The sequence below is a fragment of the Schistocerca serialis genome, unplaced genomic scaffold (genome assembly GCF_023864345.2).
Source record: "Schistocerca serialis cubense isolate TAMUIC-IGC-003099 unplaced genomic scaffold, iqSchSeri2.2 HiC_scaffold_1244, whole genome shotgun sequence".
Classification (NCBI taxonomy): Eukaryota; Metazoa; Arthropoda; class Insecta; order Orthoptera; family Acrididae; genus Schistocerca; species Schistocerca serialis.
Window position 1 is genome coordinate 1 of NW_026047452.1, and position 10,000 is coordinate 10,000.

At 54.6% G+C, this 10,000-nt stretch overlaps 2 non-coding genes across 2 annotated transcripts; both read right to left on the reverse strand.

Moving 5' to 3' along the window:
• Positions 1 to 3,016: 3,016 nt before the first annotated feature.
• On the reverse strand, positions 3,017 to 3,171 carry LOC126436750 (5.8S ribosomal RNA). Its single transcript, XR_007580891.1, has one exon. It is a non-coding gene; the product is annotated as a 5.8S ribosomal RNA (ribosomal RNA).
• A 353-nt stretch (positions 3,172 to 3,524) lies between these two features.
• On the reverse strand, positions 3,525 to 5,433 carry LOC126436753 (small subunit ribosomal RNA). Its single transcript, XR_007580893.1, has one exon. It is a non-coding gene; the product is annotated as a small subunit ribosomal RNA (ribosomal RNA).
• Between the last annotated feature and the right edge of the window lie 4,567 nt (positions 5,434 to 10,000).

Sequence of the window (10,000 nt, forward strand, 5' to 3'; positions counted from 1 at the left end):
ACGTTGACATTCAGAGCACTGGGCAGAAATCACATTGCGTCAACACCCGCTAGGGCCATCGCAATGCTTTGTTTTAATTAGACAGTCGGATTCCCCAGTCCGTGCCAGTTCTGAGTTGATCGTTGAATGGCGGCCGAAGAGAATCCGCGCACCCGCGCGCCCCCGGAGGAGCACGCTAAGGCGGACGCGGCCTCGCAGCAAGGAAGATCCGTGGGAGGCCAAGGCACGGGACCGAGCTCGGATCCTGCACGCAGGTTGAAGCACCGGGGCGCGAACGCCGCGCAGGCGCGCGCATCCTGCACCGCCGGCCAGCACGAGGCCGACCAACGGCGAGAGCAGACCACGCCCGCGCTAAACGCCCGCACTTACCGGCACCCCTACGGCACTCACCTCGCCCAGGCCCGGCACGTTAGCGCTGACCCACTTCCCGACCAAGCCCGACACGCCCCGATCCTCAGAGCCAATCCTTATCCCGAAGTTACGGATCCAATTTGCCGACTTCCCTTACCTACATTATTCTATCGACTAGAGGCTCTTCACCTTGGAGACCTGCTGCGGATATGGGTACGAACCGGCGCGACACCTCCACGTGGCCCTCTCCCGGATTTTCAAGGTCCGAGGGGAAGATCGGGACACCGCCGCAACTGCGGTGCTCTTCGCGTTCCAAACCCTATCTCCCTGCTAGAGGATTCCAGGGAACTCGAACGCTCATGCAGAAAAGAAAACTCTTCCCCGATCTCCCGACGGCGTCTCCGGGTCCTTTTGGGTTACCCCGACGAGCATCTCTAAAAGAGGGGCCCGACTTGTATCGGTTCCGCTGCCGGGTTCCGGAATAGGAACCGGATTCCCTTTCGCCCAACGGGGGCCAGCACAAAGCGCATCATGCTATGACGGCCCCCATCAACATCGGATTTCTCCTAGGGCTTAGGATCGACTGACTCGTGTGCAACGGCTGTTCACACGAAACCCTTCTCCGCGTCAGCCCTCCAGGGCCTCGCTGGAGTATTTGCTACTACCACCAAGATCTGCACCGACGGCGGCTCCAGGCAGGCTCACGCCCAGACCCTTCTGCGCCCACCGCCGCGACCCTCCTACTCGTCAGGGCTTCGCGGCCGGCCGCAAGGACCGGCCATGACTGCCAGACTGACGGCCGAGTATAGGCACGACGCTTCAGCGCCATCCATTTTCAGGGCTAGTTGCTTCGGCAGGTGAGTTGTTACACACTCCTTAGCGGATTCCGACTTCCATGGCCACCGTCCTGCTGTCTTAAGCAACCAACGCCTTTCATGGTTTCCCATGAGCGTCGATTCGGGCGCCTTAACTCGGCGTTTGGTTCATCCCACAGCGCCAGTTCTGCTTACCAAAAGTGGCCCACTTGGCACTCCGATCCGAGTCGTTTGCTCGCGGCTTCAGCATATCAAGCAAGCCGGAGATCTCACCCATTTAAAGTTTGAGAATAGGTTGAGGTCGTTTCGGCCCCAAGGCCTCTAATCATTCGCTTTACCGGATGAGACTCGTACGAGCACCAGCTATCCTGAGGGAAACTTCGGAGGGAACCAGCTACTAGATGGTTCGATTAGTCTTTCGCCCCTATACCCAGCTCCGACGATCGATTTGCACGTCAGAATCGCTACGGACCTCCATCAGGGTTTCCCCTGACTTCGTCCTGGCCAGGCATAGTTCACCATCTTTCGGGTCCCAACGTGTACGCTCTAGGTGCGCCTCACCTCGCAATGAGGACGAGACGCCCCGGGAGTGCGGAGGCCGCCGCCCCGTGAAGGGCGGGGAAGCCCCATCCTCCCTCGGCCCGCGCAAGGCGAGACCTTCACTTTCATTACGCCTTTAGGTTTCGTACAGCCCAATGACTCGCGCACATGTTAGACTCCTTGGTCCGTGTTTCAAGACGGGTCGTGAAATTGTCCAAAGCTGAAGCGCCGCTGACGGGAGCGATTATTCCGCCCGAGAGCATCCCGAGCCAACAGCGGCGCGGGTCCGGGGCCGGGCCAGGTAGGTCCGTCATCCGGGAAGAACCGCGCGCGCTTGCCGGGAGCCCGAGCGCCCAAAGGGGCGAATCGACTCCTCCAGATATACCGCCGGGCAGCCAGCCAGGACACCGGGGCTCTGCCCAACAGACGCGAACCGAGGCCCGCGGAAGGACAGGCTGCGCACCCGGGCCGTAGGCCGGCACCCAGCGGGTCGCGACGTCCTACTAGGGGAGAAGTGCGGCCCACCGCACACCGGAACGGCCCCGCCCCGCGGCGAGTGGAAAGGCAACCGGACACGACCCCGCCGCGAATTGCTCCGCGCGGGCGGCCGGCCCCATCTGCCGAGGGCGGAGGCCAGTGGCCGGATGGGCGTGAATCTCACCCGTTCGACCTTTCGGACTTCTCACGTTTACCCCAGAACGGTTTCACGTACTTTTGAACTCTCTCTTCAAAGTTCTTTTCAACTTTCCCTCACGGTACTTGTTCGCTATCGGTCTCGTGGTCATATTTAGTCTCAGATGGAGTTTACCACCCACTTGGAGCTGCACTCTCAAGCAACCCGACTCGAAGGAGAGGTCCCGCCGACGCTCGCACCGGCCGCTACGGGCCTGGCACCCTCTACGGGCCGTGGCCTCATTCAAGTTGGACTTGGGCTCGGCGCGAGGCGTCGGGGTAGTGGACCCTCCCAAACACCACATGCCACGACAGGCGGCAGCCTGCGGGGTTCGGTGCTGGACTCTTCCCTGTTCGCTCGCCGCTACTGGGGGAATCCTTGTTAGTTTCTTTTCCTCCGCTTAGTAATATGCTTAAATTCAGCGGGTAGTCTCGCCTGCTCTGAGGTCGTTGTACGAGGTGTCGCACGCCACACCGCCAGCCGGCTGTGCACGCTACCGAGTAAGTACCGGTATGCGAACCGCCAGGCGACGGGCGCGCATCGCACGTTTAAGGAGACGCGGCCGGCCCCACAGGCGGCCACGACACTCCCAGGTCTGCGAAGCGGGGCAAACGCCGCGCGCTTCAGTATACGTAGCCGACCCTCAGCCAGACGTGGCCCGGGAACGGAATCCATGGACCGCAATGTGCGTTCGAAACGTCGATGTTCATGTGTCCTGCAGTTCACATGTCGACGCGCAATTTGCTGCGTTCTTCATCGACCCACGAGCCGAGTGATCCACCGTCCTGGGTGATCTTTTCATAGTTTCCACCATCTCTTTCGAGACAGTTGCATAGGCGGGACTGAGGCGTGTGGCGGCCCTGTTCCAGCGTTCAGTGTCCAACGGCCTCACGGCCGATGGGCGTCGTACGGCTCCACACCGGAGCGGACAGGCAGTCGGGCGAAAGTCATTCAAAACCGGCGCCAGGCGCCAGGTGCCGCAGGCCAGCCGCTCCAGCGCTTCAGCGCTCGTACCACACAACATTGCCGTTAGTTTTGAGACGAACGCGTGGTTCCGCACGCGGCGCACGGCTACTGCGAGCCGTACAGGTAGCTGCGTGTTGCGCGACACGACACGCACATCGAAAGACATGCAGTCTAGTCGGTAATGATCCTTCCGCAGGTTCACCTACGGAAACCTTGTTACGACTTTTACTTCCTCTAAATGATCAAGTTTGGTCATCTTTCCGGTAGCATCGGCAACGACAGAGTCAATGCCGCGTACCAGTCCGAAGACCTCACTAAATCATTCAATCGGTAGTAGCGACGGGCGGTGTGTACAAAGGGCAGGGACGTAATCAACGCGAGCTTATGACTCGCGCTTACTGGGAATTCCTCGTTCATGGGGAACAATTGCAAGCCCCAATCCCTAGCACGAAGGAGGTTCAGCGGGTTACCCCGACCTTTCGGCCTAGGAAGACACGCTGATTCCTTCAGTGTAGCGCGCGTGCGGCCCAGAACATCTAAGGGCATCACAGACCTGTTATTGCTCAATCTCGTGCGGCTAGAAGCCGCCTGTCCCTCTAAGAAGAAAAGTAATCGCTGACAGCACGAAGGATGTCACGCGACTAGTTAGCAGGCTAGAGTCTCGTTCGTTATCGGAATTAACCAGACAAATCGCTCCACCAACTAAGAACGGCCATGCACCACCACCCACCGAATCAAGAAAGAGCTATCAATCTGTCAATCCTTCCGGTGTCCGGGCCTGGTGAGGTTTCCCGTGTTGAGTCAAATTAAGCCGCAGGCTCCACTCCTGGTGGTGCCCTTCCGTCAATTCCTTTAAGTTTCAGCTTTGCAACCATACTTCCCCCGGAACCCAAAAGCTTTGGTTTCCCGGAGGCTGCCCGCCGAGTCATCGGAGGAACTGCGGCGGATCGCTGGCTGGCATCGTTTATGGTTAGAACTAGGGCGGTATCTGATCGCCTTCGAACCTCTAACTTTCGTTCTTGATTAATGAAAACATACTTGGCAAATGCTTTCGCTTCTGTTCGTCTTGCGACGATCCAAGAATTTCACCTCTAACGTCGCAATACGAATGCCCCCGCCTGTCCCTATTAATCATTACCTCGGGTTCCGAAAACCAACAAAATAGAACCGAGGTCCTATTCCATTATTCCATGCACACAGTATTCAGGCGGGCTTGCCTGCTTTAAGCACTCTAATTTGTTCAAAGTAAACGTGCCGGCCCACCGAGACACTCAATAAAGAGCACCCTGGTAGGATTTCAACGGGGTCCGCCTCGGGACGCACGAGCACGCACGAGGCGGTCGCACGCCTTCGGCTCGCCCCACCGGCAGGACGTCCCACGATACATGCCAGTTAAACACCGACGGGCGGTGAACCAACAGCGTGGGACACAAATCCAACTACGAGCTTTTTAACCGCAACAACTTTAATATACGCTATTGGAGCTGGAATTACCGCGGCTGCTGGCACCAGACTTGCCCTCCAATAGATACTCGTTAAAGGATTTAAAGTGTACTCATTCCGATTACGGGGCCTCGGATGAGTCCCGTATCGTTATTTTTCGTCACTACCTCCCCGTGCCGGGAGTGGGTAATTTGCGCGCCTGCTGCCTTCCTTGGATGTGGTAGCCGTTTCTCAGGCTCCCTCTCCGGAATCGAACCCTGATTCCCCGTTACCCGTTACAACCATGGTAGGCGCAGAACCTACCATCGACAGTTGATAAGGCAGACATTTGAAAGATGCGTCGCCGGTACGAGGACCGTGCGATCAGCCCAAAGTTATTCAGAGTCACCAAGGCAAACGGACCGGACGAGCCGACCGATTGGTTTTGATCTAATAAAAGCGTCCCTTCCATCTCTGGTCGGGACTCTGTTTGCATGTATTAGCTCTAGAATTACCACAGTTATCCAAGTAACGTGGGTACGATCTAAGGAACCATAACTGATTTAATGAGCCATTCGCGGTTTCACCTTAATGCGGCTTGTACTGAGACATGCATGGCTTAATCTTTGAGACAAGCATATGACTACTGGCAGGATCAACCAGGGAGCTGCGTCAACTAGAGCTGAGCAGCCGGCCGCCCGGGGAGTGTGTCCCGGGGGCCCGCGCGAACACGCAAGCGTCCGCTCAATTATTCTGCAAACAGGAGGAGGCTGAGCTCCCCTGCACAACACACCTCGAAACCCTCTCAGGTCCCGGCGGCGCGCAGCGCCGTCCTAAGTACTTGGTCGGGTTCGAGAGAGGCGCAATCGCCCGGAGTTAGGCGAGTAGACGCTTTAGGTGCGACCACCCGTGCTCCCAACTGAGCTTGCCGCTGCCGACAGAGGCCCGGGAGCGTGCTGTCGTGGCATTGCCGGCGGGAGACAACACGCGCCACCTACGGTGACCGGCAGCTCCAACGCCAGCGCCACAGAAGGACAAAAGCCCCACTTGGGTGCCGAAGCGAACTCTCCCAGCACAGCGCACGCGCCAACACGTCCGCACAGCTGCGATACAAACCACCTGCGAGAACCGCTGGGGCGACCGAGCAGCAGACGGCGTCGCGGCGCCGAGCGCCGGGCGGCGGCGCATCCTCAGCGCACACAGTCCTCAATCGGACCAGCACACTGCAGATGGCCACCGCGCTTCGCACCGGGCCCGCGAGGACCTACTTTGGCCGCAAGGCGCCGCGAGCAGGGGGCGCCGGCGCGCAGCTGCGCCGCCTGCCGCGTCCGTCGGCCGGCGCGCCTGCCACTGGCCGCCCCCACCAGCCGGCTGTAGCGCGTGCGCCCACGCACCGCGCTGCCAGCACGCCGGGCGGCCCCCCCTCACCGGCCGGGGACGGTCCCACCCAGCCACCGCCGCGTATCGCCTCACACCCAGATCCCCTTTCGCGTTCGTGGGCATGGTGGGTCCCCTTTCACGTTCGTGGGCATGGTGGGTATCCCTGAAACAACCGGTTAATAGCTCGACCGATCGTCGCCAACACTGATTCACCTCTAGCGAGAACAACCGCACCACAACGGGTTACCTGTTGTTCATTTGCGTAACGTCACCAGCAAACGTAGACGTCCATCGCCATTTGCAACGAGTATTGCATGCCTGTGTCAGGTGTCACAACACACTACGTCTGCCCACATAGACGCAACAACATGTGCACGCCTCGAGAACACGTGGAAGGTAGCCCCCGTACGTATGCGGTGTCCATTGCGCGAACGACTGTCAGCCGGCCTCTGCAGGATGTCGCAGATGTGGAACGCGGTGCAACATGCTATCACGGTGTGTGAGAAGAGACGACTACGTCCGAATACACGCTCCACTACATCAACAGACTGCTCATGCTGATCGCCATCCAGGGCGTCCGTTCCTCCCACACGTCTGAATGGCGTACCACACTGCAATCCAGCTCTTATAGGGAGACGACACGTAGCTGCGTGCACAATATTTGGACTGTATGGTCTGCCGTTGCTAGGCGCAGTCGTCGTACGGTCACACATGTGCCACGATGTATCATTCAGTACATACGGACCAATGTGCAGTACAGTTTGTGGGTTTTGCGTACATCGGCGGACAGGTGACAGGCCGTACCACAACGTAGGCTGAGTACGTCGGCATGCGAAGGGCATTGAACATGCAAACTTCTCAACGACCAGCTTGCGAAGGCAGGGGGGAAGGGGGGGGGGCATGTACGTCCTGCTGCTATCCACATTACAGTGTATAGCAGGAGCATGTGGAAAGTCAGCAACACCTGCAAGGTGTTTAACATGACGCGATACACAGGGGACCGGGCAGTGCGAATAGCGAACTATATTGCGAGGGTTGCGGTTAGGCAACACTACACTAATTTAACGAGTTGCATAACAATTACAGAGCAGGTTCAGCGACAACGTGCGTCAGGTTAAGGCGCAATATAGGTTAGGTTGAGGCACAATATAGGTTAGGTTAAGGCACAACATGGGTTACGTTAAGGCACAAATTGGGTTACGTTAAGGCACAACATGGGTTACGTTAAGGCACAACATGGGTTACGTTAAGGCACAAATTAGGTTACGTTAAGGCACAAATTAGGTTACGTTAAGGCACAAATTAGGTTACGTTAAGGCACAAATTAGGTTACGTTAAGGCACAAATTAGGTTACGTTAAGGCACAAATTAGGTTACGTTAAGGCACAAATTAGGTTACGTTAAGGCACAAATTAGGTTACGTTAAGGCACAAATTAGGTTACGTTAAGGCACAAATTAGGTTACGTTAAGGCACAAATTAGGTTACGTTAAGGCACAAATTAGGTTACGTTAAGGCACAAATTAGGTTACGTTAAGGCACAAATTAGGTTACGTTAAGGCACAAATTAGGTTACGTTAAGGCACAAATTAGGTTACGTTAAGGCACAAATTAGGTTACGTTAAGGCACAAATTAGGTTACGTTAAGGCACAAATTAGGTTACGTTAAGGCACAAATTAGGTTACGTTAAGGCACAAATTAGGTTACGTTAAGGTACAATATGGGTTAGGTTAAGGTACAATATGGGTTAGGTTAAGGTACAATATGGGTTAGGTTAAGGTACAATATGGGTTAGGTTAAGGTACAATATGGGTTAGGTTAAGGCACAACGTAGGTTAGGTTAAGGCACAACATAGGTTAGGTTAAGGCACAACATAGGTTAGGTTAAGGCACAACATAGGTTAGGTTAAGGCACAACATAGGTTAGGTTAAGGCACAACATAGGTTAGGTTAAGGCACAACATAGGTTAGGTTAAGGCACAACATAGGTTAGGTTAAGGCACAACGTAGGTTAGGTTAAGGCACAACGTAGGTTAGGTTAAGGCACAACGTAGGTTAGGTTAAGGCACAACGTAGGTTAGGTTAAGGCACAACGTAGGTTAGGTTAAGGCACAACGTAGGTTAGGTTAAGGCACAACGTAGGTTAGGTTAAGGCACAACGTAGGTTAGGTTAAGGCACAACGTAGGTTAGGTTAAGGCACAACGTAGGTTAGGTTAAGGCACAACGTAGGTTAGGTTAAGGCACAACGTAGGTTAGGTTAAGGCACAACGTAGGTTAGGTTAAGGCACAACGTAGGTTAGGTTAAGGCACAACGTAGGTTAGGTTAAGGCACAACGTAGGTTAGGTTAAGGCACAACGTAGGTTAGGTTAAGGCACAACGTAGGTTAGGTTAAGGCACAACGTAGGTTAGGTTAAGGCACAACGTAGGTTAGGTTAAGGCACAACGTAGGTTAGGTTAAGGCACAACGTAGGTTAGGTTAAGGCACAACGTAGGTTAGGTTAAGGCACAACGTAGGTTAGGTTAAGGCACAACGTAGGTTAGGTTAAGGCACAACGTAGGTTAGGTTAAGGCACAACGTAGGTTAGGTTAAGGCACAACGTAGGTTAGGTTAAGGCACAACGTAGGTTAGGTTAAGGCACAACATAGGTTAGGTTAAGGCACAACATAGGTTAGGTTAAGGCACAACATAGGTTAGGTTAAGGCACAACATAGGTTAGGTTAAGGCACAACATAGGTTAGGTTAAGGCACAACATAGGTTAGGTTAAGGCACAACGTAGGTTAGGTTAAGGCACAACGTAGGTTAGGTTAAGGCACAACGTAGGTTAGGTTAAGGCACAACGTAGGTTAGGTTAAGGTACAACGTAGGTTAGGTTAAGGTACAACGTAGGTTAGGTTAAGGTACAACGTAGGTTAGGTTAAGGTACAACGTAGGTTAGGTTAAGGTACAACGTAGGTTAGGTTAAGGTACAACGTAGGTTAGGTTAAGGTACAACGTAGGTTAGGTTAAGGTACAACGTAGGTTAGGTGAAGGCGCAATGTAGGTTAGGTTAAGGTACGATATACCTTAGGTTAAGGTACAATATCGCTTAGGTTAAGGTACAATATAGCTTAGGTTAAGGTACACGTTGTAGGGAAAGGTGTATTTTGGGGGGGGAGGGGGCGGCAGGTTCGTTGATAGTGATTATCGTAAGTGCATGCCTGCGGGATCATCCGATTTGTCACGTCAGGATGCACTTGTGGCTCATGACAGGCGGCGCTCCGATTCCAAGGTTGTGGCAGATCTGTGTCTTTCATTCCTGCCATTGTTTGTGTACTGTGACAGGAGGCAGTATTGTGATGTTGGGTGCACCCCTGTGTAGGACATGTGTGGGTGTTCGTGGCTTAGCTGAGCAATGGCGGATGTCGGAAGGGTGGGATATTCTGTTTTCTGGGTGGACCTCCCGGTCTGGTTATGATAGTGTGGATTGTGTAATGTGGCGGAGAGGATGCACCGGATGTTCTTCCATGCTGGTGGTTAGATATTGTGTGTGTGCCTGTTAGAGGCAGAGAGTAGTGTGTGATAGTGTCTGGCTGACGTGTGGTTCTCATTGTGTGCAGAGTCTTTCAGCATGTATAGGGACGGTTGTATATATTATCTGTATTCTGATGGCTCTGCATCTATTACTAATCAGTGCCGTGTATACGGTTACTCTGGTTCCAGTCGAAACTGTTCTATCTCTGTACATTAGTGACACTGCGGCTCCACTATGTTGCCGCCCCTGTCGGCCGTTTCCCCCAGTGTGTGGCTAATGATTATCAGCAATCAGTCTATTAGTCAATACCGGTAGTGTGACGACGTGAAATGTCCGGG